A 10,152-nucleotide genomic window follows, 5' to 3' on the forward strand; every position below is an offset into this window, starting at 1 on the left:
CTGGGGTGGGGGTGGGGTACATCCTGGAGCTGCAGCCCCTCCCCCCAGGAAGTCTGGTGGTCATCTACCTTGGGGAGAGGGGGCAGGGTCGTGGTAGTGCCAGAAAAGCATGGAGCTGATTCTCTATGATCTGAGCAAACTTGTAAAGAAAAGCCCTGGAGCCCTCAGTGGCTTTCTCAGGCTTTTATTGATCTTTTACATGTAGAGCAGCAACCAGGGCAGACAGGGGTGCAGGGATGCCAGGAGGCTGGCACTCTTTACTGGGCTCTCTGGCAGTTGTCCCTCTCCTGTGTTCTCTGCTTCTCTCCGCCAATATAAATACTGCAGCCCTGGCCCACAGAAGTAAACAATACAACTGAATATAACAACGTAACAAAATGCAGGTGTTCCATCAGGCATGCGATGCTAATGGCGGGAGGGCAGAAAAGCCTGACAATCATTTACCCTACAGGGTGGGTAACTTTCAGTGTTTTGTTGGGAAACTGTTATTCCATTGTAACAAGATGGTCTCCAGGAAAAGGGACGCTTCCAGGTTTCCTGCCCCACCCAAAAGGAGAGTGGAGCTGAGCTGGGAGAGAAGAAGCTGCACAGGAGAGTGAGGAAGGAGGACTGAGCCAGAGGAGACCTGGAGGAGGCACATGGAATGGAGAGACATGTGAAGAAACTGTGCTTGCCTTTTGGTCATGGACTGGGTGACATAGATGTGGATGAGAGACCCGAGGGGAGGTGACAGTGGCAGCTTATCCCTTGATTGTGATTTTGCTCTTTTCCTCCCATACTTGTCTGGTTGTTTCTGACCCTTTTCTGTGGGTCCCCACTGGAGGATGCTTTAGACTTGTGGCAGGCTTTGGGGCCTTGCTCGGGGCCAGTCCCATTTGGGTAGACTTTTACCCACGCGGGGATGGATAACTTTGGGTGCTTGATTTAGAAACTATATTTTTGTCTTTTCTGTATTGTTCCCTAATTGTATTAAATTTACTTTTCATTAAAGTCTCATATGTTTTGTGTTGATAGGGCAGATGGCAGAACCTATTTAGAGCAGGCAGGTTTGCGGGGTCAGGGTGCCCGTCTCCCTGCCCTGTAACACCATCTTCCCTTCCCCTCTGGCGCTCCTCTGGTGTGTTCTTTCACACTCAGAGTGTGCTCTGCCTTTATGAGGCAGATGGCAAAAGCCATTTGGAGCATACAGATTTGGGTGTCCCAGGGTGCCCCTCATTCTGCCTAACTGATTGAAGGTGTTTTCTCTGATCAGGACTCATTTCCCTTCTCTACTGCTCTGTCTCCACTGGATCCTCACCCAGAGGCAGGAATCCCCCAGGAGGAGGAATAAGCCCTCAGTGGGGATCTGACCAGGTTCCTGCTGTTTGAGGCAGGACCTTGTCTTCAGCCCTGGCAGGTCAGGGCTGGGGAGGGACTGACCTTCAGGTGAACTAAAGAAGCAGACAGAGCAGAATAGAACAGGGGCCTGTGGGGGGGACCCCAACTCCTTGGGGACAATATTGTGTGTCCTGATGCTTCTCCATGACACCTGCTCACACTGAGGGGGACTGGACCACAAGCAGGCGCTGGCCTGTCCTTCATGGGGGGCCTGGGTCTGGGCCTCTGACCTGGGAAGTCACTGGGTAATGAGGAGGGTAAAACAGTTTGCACCCGGGACCAGGTGCTGGGAATGGAGGGGTCCAGTGTTTTGAGCAGAGTGGCTCTGGGGTGTGGGTTCCACAGGGTGGGAAGGGAAGGAAGGATGTTTTTTCCAATAAACCTCTTGGTCTCTAGCAGCGCAGAGGCTCAGCATCCCTGGGAGGAGCCAGGTCTGTCCTTGGTCTCAGGGCCTAAGGAGTCACCAGGAAGGGCCCTGCTCCTGCTGGTGGGGGTCCCTGGGCCCTTCTCCCCCCTGAGCCCAGAGCTCCTGGCTGCCCTGCTCCTCTGTGTGGGCCTGGCTGCCTCTTGCCCTGTCTCTCCCCAGCCCTGAGGAGATGGCGCCTGCTCCTGTCCTAGCTCTGTGCTCTGCCTCGTCCCCTCCCTGCTGCTCCTCTTCCAGCTGCTCCTCGGGGTCCAAATGTGAGTGTGATGACCGAAGGGCATGATGGCTCAGAGTAGGATCTCTATGAACCCATGCAGAAGTGTGAAGGAGTCCTCGAGCCCTCAGTGGCTTTTTCAGGCTTTTATTGGGATTTTCAGGCTCTTATTGGGCACACCCCTGCCTGCTGTGTGCCTGGGGGCCAGGAGGCTGGCAGGCCTCCTAGCCCCCGGTGAATCTTCACTCTTTTTTTTTTTTCCTCCTCACAGCAGTGTATTTCAGTCAATCTGCCACTCTGTCTCTGGTGGATCCTCTCACCCACCCCTTCCCTCATCGCAGGCCTTACCCCAGCTCTTGTATGCATAAATAAATAAATCTTTAAAAAAAAAAAAAGAAAAAGAATCTTCACTCTTTCTGGGTGCTCCAGCATTCTCTCATGGTCTTGTTCTCTCACTTCTGGTCGTTTTCCATTCCTCGACACCGCCCTTAAAAGCCCCGTCTCAGCCCAGGTGCACCCACCTGCGCATGCCCACACCCTTCTCAGGTGCCCGCCATCAGACATGCATTCAGGACCACAGGGATCCATCATCAATCCTAATGGCGGAAGAGCAGAAAAGCCTGACAATCATTTACCCTACAGTGTCCCTCCCTGTTCTGTGGAAGTGGAAATTGTCCAAAGTAATGTTGAAACTGATGGTGACGGGGAAAGCAATGAAACAACTGATGCAGTAAAAGGGCCCATCACACCCGCCTGGCACAATTAGCACGTTTGCCATCTTAGCATTTGCAAGTTCCCCTCTGAGCAATCTATGACTTGACTTTTTTTTTTTTTAAAGATTTTTATTTTATTTATACAAGAACTGGGGTACAGGCCAGATGCGCGGGAGGGTGAGAGGATTCACCAGACACAGAGCGTGGAACAGAACAGGCAGACTGACGAAATACACTGCTGAGGGGAGCAGGGGGTGAGACAGGAGAGGTCTGCTCGCCAGGTGGGTTGCTCAGAGGCCGGCGGGGATTGAACTGGCACTGCAGAGGCTGTGGACAGCTTCACAGTGCTGAGCTCAACCACCTGCGCCACCAGGGATGCCCTGGTCTCTATCTTAACAGGGCCTCATTCCAAAAGAAAGGAGTCAAATGGCTGGCTGCTTCCCCCTCCCATAGCACAGATCCTTGTCTAACCACCCCTCCCCGCCTTTGTCTAAACAGCCCTGTTCTCTACCAAATGGCCTGCGCACTACAAAAAAAAGGAAATCTGTCAAATTTATCAGCTTAACAAATGCTGAAATTTCTGAGTATAAATGGAAATCTTTGTGTATGTTCGTGGCCCAGATCTTAGAGGGGAGACTCTCCTGTCTGGTGCCCACTAGTGTGATAATAATGAAACCTGTACCCACTTGTCCTTGGAGTGTCCTTTGGTCCTTTCTAGCCTGGCAAAATAGTTTTTGAGTAGGTAGAGCCCTGGGGTCTGGAGCTCTTCCTTCAGGAAGGATGGCTGTGGGGGGGACCTTGGCTCTAGAAAAATTGGGGTACTTCCCACGGGAGGGAGAGGCATCGAAACAGAAGAGGGAAGAACACAAAGGACAATGCTGATGGTGGGTGGGTGAACTGGTGGTGGGAATTTTAAGGGGACTACACCTGAGAGTGTTACAGGGCAGGGAGGTGGCACTCCAGAACCCCCAAACCTGCCTGCTCTAAATAGGTTCTGCCATCTGCCTCATCAACACAAAACATATAAGATTTTAATGGAAAGGAACTTTAATACAATTAGTAAACAATACAGAAAAGACAAAGACTATAGTTTCTAAATCAAGCACCTAAAGATACCCGTCCCCTCGTGGGTAAAAGTTCACCCAAACAGGATTGGCCTCGAGCAAGGCCTGAAAGCCTGCCCCAAGTCTAAAGCACCTTCTGGTGGGGACCCACAGAAAAGGATCAGAAACAACCAAACAAGTCTGGGAGGAAAAGAGCAAAATCAAATCAAGACAAAAAACACCATTGTCACCTCCCCATGAGTCACCCACATCTGTTTCAACCAGTCAATGACCAAAAGGCAAGCACAGTTTTTTCACAGTTCTCTCTGCTCCATGTGCCTCTTCCAGGTCTCCTTCTGGCTCTCTGTCCTGCTTCCTTCCTTCTCCAGTTTCCTCCTCCAGCTTCTGCTCCTCCCTGATCAGCAATACCCTACCTTGGGTGGGGCAGGGAACCTGGAACGTCCCCTTTTCCTGGGCACTACCCTGTTACAAGAGGAGAAAGCATACATTCCACAAAAATGAAGAATGATGTGATAGATAGATAGATAGATAGATAGATAGATAGATAGATAGATAGACAGATAGATAGACAGATAGATAAATATAAATGGTGGGGGTGCTCCCCAAAAACTATTGTGATGACACAGTTAAGAGCAGTCTCTGAGCTGCAACAAGAGGGGGAGGGATGACAATTGCTCAGTCAGGGTTATGATGTTTCAAAAAGTGAACTATCAAAAATGTGAAAATATCCCCTCATTTTTTACTTTTGATTTATTTGTATCAAACACTTGTCAGTTAACTTAGGGGGAAGAAACAGATACCTTATAAGGGAAAACCAATCAGGTTAACTTCAGACTTCTCTGAAGAAACAATAACAATAACAACAGTACAAAACACAATAAAGCAAAACCAGACAATTATAAATGAGAGACATACTGCAGGGGATCAGAGGGAGAGAGGGAGGGAGGAGCACAGGGGTCTGTGGTGCTGGTGCACGGATACATCGGTGACGGAAATTCTATGGGGACTACACCTGAGGGTGGGGGAGCAAATATTGTTTAAAAATGAACAATGATGTAAAAAATAAAAAAATTTAAAAATTAAAAAAAAGAAACACTTGTCAGTTACTAATTCATTTAACTCCACCAATATTTGTATGTTATGTGCTTGGTGCTGTGTACAAAACAGAGACATTCCTAACTTCAGAGAGCTGCTTTCATGCAGGAGACAGTGAATAATAAAGACAAGAAACCCACCCCATCCTGTAGAGGGGCTGAGAGGAGGGATAGGCAGGGAGCAGGTGGGGCAGCAAGAAAGGGGGGTGTGGGGGCAGCTGTGTCCATCAAGGGGGTCAGTGCAGATGGTGGGATGGAAGCAAAGCCCTGGGAAGGGGATGTTCGGGAATGAGGTTCCCATGGAGGGAACAGCCTGTGGGGGCTGGCTGGTGCCAGGGGTGCAAGGGCAGAGGGGGTGAGGATCAGCTAGAGCAGAGGGAGAGGGAGGGACACAGGAGTGGGTGTCAGAGGCCTGGGAAGGGGCCACCCTGTGAGGCTGGGGGTAACTGTGGGGATGGGGAGCCCCTGCCAGGCTGTGAGCAGACCAGGGCCTGGTTCAGCTCCCAGGTGGCAGAAGAGACTAGTCTGTGTGTCTCCAGGTGAGACAGGAGGGGCTCTGGCCAAGCTGGGGCAGCACAGGTGAGAAGTGGCTCTTTGGAGGTTCAGGGGGCTCCCGAGGACAGTAGAGTTCTGTCCCATCTTCCCAGGCCTCATCAGGTAGAGGGCTCTGACTGGGGAGCAGGCTGGGTGAAGCTCTCTTCTTTTTTCAATTGAGGTAACATTAATTTACACACTGCATAGATGTGAGGTGTAGAGCTTCTCAGCAGGGAACTGTATATTTCACACACACCCACCAGCAAAAGTCCAATCACAAGTCCAATGCCATCCTGTTCCCTGACTGCTAAGAGTCTATGCTTTTAGAGCTTCCATATGATCCAGCAATTCCACTCCTAGGTATTTACCCAAAGGACACAGAAACATCAATTCCAAAGAAAACCTGCACCCCTAAGTTTATAGCAGCACTATTTACAATAGCTAAGCTTTGGAAACAGCCCAAATGCCCAAAAATAGATGACTGGATCAAGAAGATGTGGTACATATATACCATGGAATATTACTCAGCATTCAAAAAAGATAAACATGCAATTTGCAGCAACATGGATGGCGCTGGAAGGGATCATGCTCAGCGAAATAAGCCAAAAAGAAAAAGAAAAATACTGGATGGTCTCACTCATAGCAGGAATCTAGAAAACTTAAATAAGGGACCAGGAAAATGAATAACTATAAGAAAGTGAAAATCAAAATCAACAAAAACTATGAACCAGAGACACTTTTTCGGGGGTGGGGGCGGGAGGGGAGGGATTGGGGTCAGAATGGGGGTTTGCAATTGTATGGGGGAATATAAAAATAAAATTTGTTATTTAAAAATAAATAAATAAAAAAATAAAATTTGCAATTATAAATAAAAAAAAGAAAAGAAAGTTAATACAAATTAGCGTGCAATAGAGAATTAGTGTGCAATAGCAAAAGAGAAGAGAGAATATAGTTAGAATAGTTCCCAAGTGAAGCACCCAAAGTTACCCGTCCCCTCATGGGTGAGGCCCAGCCAAACAGGCTTGCCCAAAGCAGGCCCGCTGAGGCCCGAAGGCCTGCCACAAGGCTAAGGCATCCACCGGTAGAGACCCATGGGAAAGGCGCAGGAGGGGCCAGGCAAGTCTGGAAGGAAAAGAGCAAAGTCAAAATCCACAACAAGATAACAGCGGCCATTGTCAGCCTCCCCTTGAGTCTCTCATACACGTTTTTGCTCTTTCACGTGTCTCTATCCATGTCCCCACTCCCTGGCACAAGTCCAAGCCTGAGGAGAGAGAGTGGCTTCTTCTTGGAATGTCTCTCTGCTCCATGCGCCTCCTCCAGTCTCCTCTCCCCATCTTGCTCCACGTCTTCCTCCTCTTCCTTAGCTTCTCCTCCCTGCTCAGCCCCACCTTTCCTTGGGCGGGGCAGGACACCTAGAACCTCCCTTTTCTATGGAGAGCACATGGTACAGCCCTGCCCCGGTGGAGAACAAACGAAGGTTCCTCAAAATATTCAAAATAGACCTGTCCCCTGGTCAGGGACTCCATTCCTTGGTATTTACCCAAAGAAGGTAAAACACTAATTCCGAGGAATATGCGCCTCCTGTGGTCACTGCAGCGCTGTCCACCATAACCATGCAATGGACACAACCTAAGTGCCCAACGGCAGAGGAGGGGATAAAGAACTCGAGCTTTATACCCAGTGGAATACTACCCAGCTGTGAAAAAGATGTAATATTGAATTTGCAACAACATGGACAGATGTGGATGGGATGACGCTAAGTGCTGCACCTCCCCCTGCAGTGACCTTTTGCGCAGTCTCTCAACCCTGAGACGGCCTCATCGTTCACTGCTGTGCTGGTCCGCGGCAGCTAAGTGAAAAAGTTTGAAGGCGAAAGTCAAATGCTGGATGATTTCATTCATATGTGAAATATAAAGAAACAAAGCAGGGACTGGTAAAACTAAACCAAAACAAACTCTAGAACTGTAACTGCAAAATTGAGGATATGGGGTGGGGTGAGAGTAGGAAACAAGGTAGGAAGAGGGTCCCATGGACTGTGGTGGGGGACTATGGGGGCCCTTAGGTGGGGGGGAAGTGATAATGAACATCTGAAGAGGGTGACCCTGGGCCTCTGCACACATGCAGTGTGTAAACCAATGTTACCTCAACTCAATAATACAATGAGGGGAGAAAAGAAAAGTTCTTAAGCAAAAGAAAAAAAAGTAACTTGTCCTCTCCATCAATCACCGGCCTCAGGACTTTGCCTTCCCCTCCTCACTGTCATGCAGGCTGAGGGACTGGTTTCCCACAAGGTCAGAGGCAGGAGGTGTAGGGACTCCTGGGGCTGCTCAGACACCACTGGGTAGAGACACTGCAGAGAGGGCAGCTCTGAGGGGAACCAGAGACAGAGGGTCAGAGTAACCCCAGTGCTGAGCGAGGATCTGGTTCCCAAGGAGAGGGGAGTGTGTGTGTGTGTGTGTAACAGCAGAGACAGGATACACAACATAAGATGATAGGAAGTCAATTAACATCAAGCTCCAGAATAAATTAATTCAAATCACACACAGAGTAGAGAGTGTCAAACAACACCTCAATAAATACAGTTCCACGGAGAAGCAGTTTTTGAGCAGGACTGAAAAAGCATTGGACCTGAAGAGGAGGAGGTTTAGAAATACCTCATGGTTGGCTTGAGGTGGAAGGAGCTGGGCAGGAACCCCCTCCAGGCCCGCCTACAATGGTGGCACCTTCACCCTGACAGCTCCCTCCCCCAAACCCCAATTTTTCTATCCTTTGGAGTCACCATAGAAAACCCACTGGCCTCAGAGTCAGGGAGCACCATGGGCTGCAGCTACTCTCTCTCTAGACCAGAGCAGGAGGGAGCCACACAGGGGGAGGGAGGAGTGTGTGTCCTACTGGCCTGGTCCAGGGGCAGGATTAGCCCAGGTCACCCCAGTTCCTGAGCTGAGCCTTTGTCCACAGTCCAGGAAGGGAGGGAGAGATGGAGCAGGGTCTCCCTCAGCTCCTGGAGGAAGGTGTAACGTTAGGTGGGTGAACTTAGGTTTCTTTCTCATTCTGGGCTCCCCCATCTCCCCAGGTACCCTCCATGGGCAGCAGGGAGAGGATCTCAGATAAACCCAGGCTGGATCCCGCACCACCCTCCCCACTATCGTGTTCAGGATGAATCCCCTTGTATTCATGGCTACACTGGAGGAGAGCACAGAAAGGTAAGTATTATTATTGTATTCGCAAGTGATTAGAAGGAAGATTTTTTACTATAAATGCCCTTATTTTTGTTGTTGCTGTAACAGTGCTGTGCAAGCAGAAAAAAAAAAAAAAAACCTGGGAAAGGGAGAAAATGTGGAATTGAGTTTTCATGATGCAAACAAAAAAAAAAAAGGGAAAAAAAAGCCAAAAATAAAAATAAGACAAACATTGATTATTCAGTTTAACCCATGACACCCTGGAAGTTGCCAGATATCATGATCCCAGAGCAATTAATGTCTGTGGGGAGTGAGACTCAACAGCCCAGCCCAGGAAACACAGCGGGGGATGCAGGGCTCTGACCAGCCCAGGGCCCCCTGCTGTGGCAGCTGCAGTGGGGAAGGGTCTCCGAGCTGAGGAGTCTGGGAACTCAGTGTGGTCACATCCACTGGAAACATCCAGAGTGAGGTTGGTTCATCCTAGTGACAGCTGCCTCACTACCAGCCCAGGCCGTCCTACTATTGATAAGTTGAACTTAAAAAATTCCTCCCTGGAGGTAAAGCGTCAGGGAAAGGTGGTGGTGTCCATACAGGCGCTTCCCTCACAGCCAGGCCCAAGGAGAGTCCCCGAGTGTCTCCTCAGGGGCCTCTGCTGCCTCCTCTAGTGAACAGAGGACTCACGTCACGGGGGAAGGAGACCTGCCCTGCCATGTCTTCCCTCCTGGGGATCATGTGGGGAGTGAGCACCCGAGCACGTGTGCAGACAGCTCGGGACCCAGCACAGGGAGTGCTTGATCCTGAGGGCTCCTAGGGCCTTTGTGGGAAGGAACTTGAAATATAATTAGGTCTCCCCAGCTTCTCCTGGAGCTCCCAGAGGGACAGGGCTGTGCACACAAGGGGGAGCTGCATCCAGAGTGAGGTTCTGTGTCTTAATTGTCTCCCCAAGAGGACATTGCCTGCTCCCTAGAAGCTTCCTGGAGTGCTTGGATATCTAAATATCATTAAAATATTATGAAAATCGAAGCTCCACCATCCGGGTGGCTAGCTCATCCCAAACCTGGCATTTATCCTAAAGACAGGCATCCTAAGACATTCAGGCACCCTAGCCCAGAACGCCCCACCCACTGCCTTCTCAAAACAGCACCATGCCTTGAGAACATCTTACTGACAAGGTAAAGGAAGGCTAACGCCTAGGGTAAGGCAAAACTTTATTCTTTGCTCCCTCTAAGGAGCCATGTGGAATGGGGGATGGTGAGAACCTGAGGTTTAAGGAAAACCCGGCGTTTGGGGATGACCTGACAGTTTGACTTATAAGTTATGGTTTTCAGGAAAGAATATTGAACTTAAAAGGGTGTTCATAAGTTTGTGAAATCGCCACTGGGTGGTAAAAACATCCATCGTGAGGTTGAAAAACGACGCCTCTGGTGTGTTTCAGTCCCTAAACTGATGTTTGCAGGAAGTTTGCCTTTTCTTTCTTCTGGATTGTAGAATCAAGTGCCAGGTATCAACTTTCATTCCATTTTTTTTTTCCCAGTGGGAAATTTTCTTCAATT

The sequence above is a fragment of the Talpa occidentalis genome, unplaced genomic scaffold, assembly GCF_014898055.3.
Source record: "Talpa occidentalis isolate TD23 unplaced genomic scaffold, MPIMG_talOcc4v2.1 talOcc4.2, whole genome shotgun sequence".
NCBI lineage: Eukaryota > Metazoa > Chordata > Mammalia > Eulipotyphla > Talpidae > Talpa > Talpa occidentalis.